The 7,093-nt window shown below is 43.9% G+C and overlaps 1 protein-coding gene across 1 annotated transcript in view; it reads left to right on the top strand.

Annotated features, from left to right (window-relative positions):
- The first annotated feature begins 26 nt into the window (after positions 1–26).
- Positions 27–7,093, top strand: part of LOC310853693 (plexin-B2-like) — a 280,087-nt gene continuing 273,020 nt past the window's right edge. Inside the window, 1 exon segment of the mRNA XM_083758088.1 lies at positions 27–255. The gene's annotated coding sequence lies outside the window, so the exon portion shown is untranslated.

Genomic DNA, 7,093 nt, shown 5'->3' with positions numbered 1-7,093 from the left:
CTTCTCCCCCGCCGCCGCCGCCGCGGGTTATTGGTTCGCCTATATACACGAGGATGTGATTTCGGAACTTTTATTTTCTTCTTTCTGGATTTATATTGTTTAGCAGCCCGGTGGTACTGTCTGCCGTCGTTGTTTTCGTGGAGGGGGACACCGTAACAAACGGTACCGTACGCCTGGGTTCCACCAACGGCACCGCGCAGAGAGAGGAGAACCGACCCGGGGTCCAGTCAGTGTCACACCGCCACACGGCCAGAGGTAAGCAGAGAGAAGAACCGTGTGTGTGTGTGTGTGTCCATCATTCAGTCATTCCCCCTCCGAATTCACAAGCTCAAACCAACAAGACAGACAAAATGGCAAACCTACAAGCCCACAACGCGTCGTATGGCGACGCGTTGTGGGCTTGTAGGTCTGTTCTTTCGGGGGAAAGTCGAGTCATTTCCCCCCACATCCCCCCCTCCCTCCCTCCCTTCGCGGCTTCGCCGCATATTATCTGCTATACGGCCGTGTCGTCGTATTACTATTAGTGACAACGTGTATAGTTTAATAAATATATCTTTAATTCGTGTTTTCGCGTTGTTGGGACATCAACAACACGAGCCTCCCACTGTGTTTGTGTCCGTGTGTGCGAGGACACTTTCCCATGCTGCTTATGAACAGGAAAGGCTTTGGGTTGAGCCTGTTTAAGAGGGGGATAAATGGATAATCTGCTAAATTCACATCTTGGTTTTTGGTGGTGGAGCAGAGGACTGGCTACGCAGTATTAAAGCGGCTGAGAGTTGTTGCAGTTCCCCCCCCCCACAGACCCCAGTACAGTAGTATAATGTGGATCATGACGCTGATCCGATTGAGCCAGTCACACGACTGCAACTATGTAGTTTAAAATAATAACAATATACCCAAATACTATATATGGACACTGAAGAATATTGTGTACTCTGTGTACTGGATACTAGGATACTTTGTTTGTTTGAATCAGTTCAGTGTGTAGAGTGTAGACTGCTGCATGCACTGTGTATGTAGGCTGTAGGCTACCTCTAAACACTAAAGCTTTGAATGGGAGTTGTTAACTCAGTATAAGCTACTGTCTGTCTGGAGCAATATTCTAATGTAGACTATTATTACTGGATACTGTGTATTCTGAACAATGTTGTCTAAATACTGGAAACTCTGTTGTTCAGCTCTTCAGAGAGAGAGAGAGAGAGAGAGAGAGAGAGAGAGAGAGAGAGAGAGACTGCATTCTTCTATGTACCATATCTAGTTATTATTCTTACTGTACCCTGGTACCGTGTGTGTGTGTGTGTGTGTGTGTGTGTGTGTGTGTGTGTGTGTGTGTGTGTGTGTGTGTGGTGTGTGTGTTCTATTACCATTACATATGGGGAAAAGTTGTAATCAATAAGAGTGGCTATAGCTAGCATTTAATACCAGTTTGCATGGGGTGTGTAGGCTATGCTACATAGTCAGATAACTCCTGTATACGTGTAGTCGTGTACAGCAGGGGTTCCCAAACTTTTTCATGTCAAGGACCCCCAAAAGGATACTCGCGGACCCCCATTTGAAAATAACACACACAGAGACTTGGTGCATTTATAGTTAGTTGGATATGACAAGGACCTCCATAAGAGAAGGTTTTTTACAGCTCTAGCAGTGATTTCCAACCATTATCATTTCTGGGGCCCCCGGTTTGACCTGAGTTAGGCTACGGACTCCTCATTTAATGGCATTTATATCTCTGGGACCCCAATGTATAGTAAAGTCAAGGTTAATTTAACTCTGAGATTGTACAAAACACTAATTATCATTTAGCTGGGGACCCCCTGGAACTCTCACAAGGACCCCTAGGGGTCCCTGGACCCCACTTTGGGAACCACTATCTATATATACATATATATATATAAAAATAAATAAATAAAGAGAAAAACCTTCCAAGGAAGGGACTGCACACTCCAGGGAACAACTTACTGCATCAACTTATTTATTAGCACATAAAATAATAAATAAGTTGATGCAGTAAGTTGTCTGTCTCTGTTCCCTGGAGTGTCCTTTTGGAAGATGAAAAAAGGTCCAAATCACATAAAAACATTTTTACCCTCTATAATGCAGTGGTTCTTTAATAGGTCCTCCTAAGGTCCCCCACATTGATAATATGAATTTGGCCCCAAACCCCCATTTGAAACGATTTTGTGCCAACAGGGACCCCCCCATTGGGAGATTATCCCTACAACCTCCCAACGTGTCGCATCCTGATCAGCTATTTTGGTATAAAGTATAACATAGGGTTAAATGGTTTAAACGGTTCCTTATTTTGCTGTGAACCCCCTCAAGGACCTCTGGGGTGTCCCCAGACCCCACTTTGATAACCACTGTTCTACGTAGTACATTTAGCATTGGTAAAGGTAGCAGCTATTACCATGTTTGGTTGGAACTTCAGGATTATGTCGCTACACATGGCAGGCTCCCCAAAACTCTCTGAGTTGCACCTCCTGTGGGCTGCCGTATTTGAAATGGAAGGAAGAGTGAATTAAACTAAACATTTGTAACCTTCACCAGAGCAACGGCGTCAGTGAGAAGTTTAATTTGGACTCTATGAGTTACATTTACACATAAACAACATGACACACACACACAGTTTGTGTGTGTGTGTGTGTGTGTGGGGGGGTGGGTCTGTGGGTGTGTGTGTGTGTGTGTGTGGACTGGAAGGGGTGGGGGGGCCGGGGCTTTGGATAACTGGTCGGGTAGCGTTTTATCGTAGTGACGAAAGGTACAATTTAGTAAACAGACCTGGCCAATAGCCTATACTTTACCACTCGTATCCTTTGGGCTGAACCGTGGAATCATGTCACCTCCTGTACAATTAGGCCAGCAGGTACAGTTACACTACAGAACGGGTTTGAGTGTAGGTAGGTCTGGACCCTGGAATGTAGAGCATAGGCCAGGTCACTGCAAGAGCTAGAGCTCACCTTGTCAAGTGTGCTGATTTTTGTTTTTTTTTCATTTTACGATGAAAAGATTGATAGAAGTTCTTTCTCTTTCCCTATTCTCACAGCACAAAGTCGAGAGACACACTACATGAGAAGTACATTAAACATTCAAGTTTGAGGGAAGCAGGGGGAGAAAGCACAGCTATACAAAGAACTCTGTTGCTTTAGTGTCACGGGACCAAGCTGTATACGCAAAACACTTCTGCATGTGTCCAAGTGTACTACTAGTTTATCATTATGTCGCATACCAGTGTGTAGGAGTATTAGCAGTTGAAGTTTAGTTTAATTTATTGGAAATGCAAAAAAAAATCACACCTGTGTGAACCGAGTGGTGCAACTCCCCTCTCTCTCTCTCTCTCTCTCTCTCTCTCATTATTTTGGGTCGGCCTTTCCTTCTTAAGCATACCTAGACCGGATTGCGCATGCGAGCTTCCGTCCACGGGGGTCGGCCTTTCCTTCTTTAGCATACCTCCTAGACCGGATCGCGCATGCGAGCTGCCGTCCACCTCCCATTATACAGGCAGACTAAAAGCTTCAATAACTCCTAATCTACGGATCTCTCCATGGTTTGGTCAATTAGCGCGATGTTCAGAGGTGTTTGCTGATTATCCGGTGGTCTAGATGGAAACATTGGTGCTTTCTAGAGCAAGGATGGCTATATTTTAGCTCGCTAGCATTGACGCTATTTATTTAGCACAAGATGTGAGGCGCGCATTGTACACACACGCACGGATATTCCTGGCCATTGCTGGTTTCACGCATGCGCACACCACTCATGATACATGATACATGCGGACATTCCTGGTTGTAGGAGTGGTTGCACCACTCAAAAAACAGCAGTGAGGTTTCTGATCACAACAGCCGTTTGAGGATAAACAAAAAGGGGTTCTCAACGTTTTTGTCTCGGTGGGGACCCCCGGAAATGCTTTGGCCATGTTGTTTGGGTCCCGGCGGGCAGACACTAAAATAATGTCTCCTTTTGGGTCTCGAGCTATAAACAAGTTTGTGTGCTTCAAGTGGTGTGAGAGCCAGTACATAAGTCTTTGCTAACCTCTTCTGCCAGGCGCTTAATGCTGTATCGCTGTTAACGCCCAAGTTACTAAAATTTGTCCCACGCCTAGCCTTTATGTCCTGACACTAAAATAGGTGCTTTTGTCCTCATGAAAACCAAAGTCACTTAAAGCTTTTTAACAATTTAAACCCTAAATCATACTGAGTAACTTTGAACAAAGGATGGGAGGGGAGGGGAGAAGATCAGAGTTCTCTCTCTCTCTCTCTGTCTCTGTCTCTCTCTCTCTCTCTCTCTCTCTCTCTCTCTCTCTCTCTCAACATGTTCTACAACATGTTGTAGTGATTTAGAAGAACGAGCACAGACCCAGCGCTCACAGAATGCAGGGGTGAAAGGCTGCCAAGGGTCAACGCTAGAGAGAGTGCCCACCCCCCACCTACATGAACACACAAAACAAACACACACACACACACACACACACACACACACACACACACACACACACACACACACACACACACACACACACATGTGCCTCTACATGTCCGTGCACGTAGCCTACATGCTGCATGCCTGAGTATTACTAATGGCATTGCTTCTTGTCTTAATTGAAATGTCTGTGTGTGAGTGTATTTTGTAGCATGCAAATGGAGCCAACACACACTAAGGTGTGTGTGTGTGTGTGTGTGTGTGTGTGTGTGTGTGTGTGTGTGTGTGTGTGTGTGTGTGTGTGTGTGTGTGTGTGTGTGTGTGTGTGTGTGTGTGTGTGTGTGTGTGTGTGTGTGTGTGTGTGTTTCCTCTTTCTTTCTCTCTCTCTCTCCCAAGCAAAATGAGTTAAAACACAGTATCAAAATCAGTTCAAACACTTTAAGCCTTTATACATAGGCTGTTTGAAAATAGCTGATCTACAAGCTCACACAATGTGTCGCAGTTCGGATTGAGAGTAATAAACGTCTGGGTTTCCGAGGCTAGATTGATTTGAGAGTGATCCAGGTATGAATATAAGAAAGAGAGAAGTGATCCAGGTATGAATATAAGAAAGAAAGAAGTGATCCAGGTTTGGATATAAGAAAGAAAGAAGTGATCCAGGTATGAATATAAGAAAGAGAGAAGTGATCCAGGTATGAATATAAGAAAGAGAGAAGTGATCCAGGTATGAATATAAGAAAGAGAGAAGTGATCCAGGTATGAATATAAGAAAGAAAGAAATTATCTTGCAAGAAACAAAATGTGCGGCTTTGTGGATGCATGCACATTCACTGCCAATATCCTTTTCTAAACGGAACCATCTGTTGCTGGGACACCCACCTAGGCCAATTACAAGGCCAGGTGTCATTTCATCCTCTGACATGCCTTCCTTCCATTGGACAATGAAAGACCCCCGAATAACACTCCAATCACAGCCTGAGTAAACATCATACCAGGAAACGACCCTCATGGGTGGAACCGTGAAGTCTATAATGGCTACGACTTTGTATTCACCTTGCTGTGTGTTTGTTTGCATGCAGTGCACTTGTATTACTATAGTTGTGTGAGGGCCACATGTCTTTTGATTGATTGAAATATTTATTAACAGTTTGTAGAATTTACAGTACATTTTAAGCACAAACTCAATACAAAGACTGTTAACTGTGAGTGGACGACCCAATTAAGCATTACACTTGTTTACAACAGGGTCCACATTGTTCAATTCATCAAAACATTTAGAGACATACAAACATTTAGAGACATACAAATAGACATTTCTATGTAGCTAAAGAACAGAACAGGAATTCATCATATAGGAAGCAAAAAAGGGAAAGGATACATATACAGTGAGGGGAAATGGGGGAATTGCAGCCATCCGTAGGTGCCCTTTGAGAGCGGTTTTGAAGGAGTCAAGGGATTCACATGTCTTAATGACTGTTGGTAGGGCGTTCCACATTTTGGTGGCATAGGAGCGAAAAGAATTTAGTCCCTTGTTTGTGCCGAATCTGGGTTGTACATGGTTTGTTGCACTCCCTCTGGTGTTGTCTCCATAAGTATAGTAGAATTTGGATAAATTCCCATGGTCCTCCTCACAAGTCAAATGGTTATTTTATGGTTAAAAGGTTTTTGGAGTCGAACGTAGGAGTTCGGCCAACGCCAACGCCCTGGTTGGCGTTGGGTTTAGACATGTAGAGGTCGATTTTAGGGGCTAGCGTTGGAATAATCTCTCAAGACCGATTCAGAGCTCCACAGCTGAATCTGTCGGCAACTCCGTTTACCACGTGTAGATTTGTTGTTCTGTACAGTATGTACGGTATTCAAAAATGTAAAAATATATCTGAAAACTTAGGTCAGGATTTAGAGGCGTTTTTAGAATCAGCCTCAGGCCTAAATGGGTTAATGTATGTATTATCAAAATAATCACACCTGTGTGAAGTGAAGCCAATCACAATTTGCATCCTCACTTTTGTCTTCAATGTTTGTGTTTACACAAACCCTCAAAGCTGGACATAGGAGGGGCTAGCGCTCCTCAGCAACAGCAGGGGTTGCTGTTTTTCCCGGTGGGTTCCCAGATTCGGGTTGGAGTTACGCCTGACACAGCTGGAACAGCTACTTTCGGCTTTAGTAAAGAAACAAAACAGAATGGTATTCATAAATTCCCCATCGTAAATGGCCATGCTGGCCAATGTCCTCAAGTATTTTGTGTGTGTGTGTGTGTCTGTCTTGTGGCTGCGTTTAGTTTGCGTTGCACAGTTGTTGTAGTTGCCTGCTTGGTGTGTGTGTGTGTGTGTGTGTGCTGAAATCACTGCTGTTGTGCTGAATATAGTTTAGTTTACCAGACATTATTCAGCAATAACAAACCGTCCCATCTCTGCACGTCAGCACTGTGAACGGTGTTTGAATTATGAGACCTACTGAAAGCATCAGTCAAGATGAATGAGTCACTCACTGCCTAGGAAATGCCTGCTGTTCTCAAACTATTGGTAACCGTGACTTATAACTTAAAGTATATCAACGCTGTCTGTATTTATTTATTTTTACCGTTCACAAATTAAAACGATAAAGGCTCACAAGTCACATCGCAACACGCTATGAGCTAACTAGACCTTCTATTTCTGCCATGAACACAGGTGTGTGC

This window comes from Protomyctophum parallelum, assembly GCF_964188405.1.
Source record: "Protomyctophum parallelum genome assembly, chromosome: 22".
Classification (NCBI taxonomy): Eukaryota; Metazoa; Chordata; class Actinopteri; order Myctophiformes; family Myctophidae; genus Protomyctophum; species Protomyctophum parallelum.
Note: the sequence above shows the minus strand (reverse complement) of the source record. Positions and strands in the feature narration are given on the sequence as shown.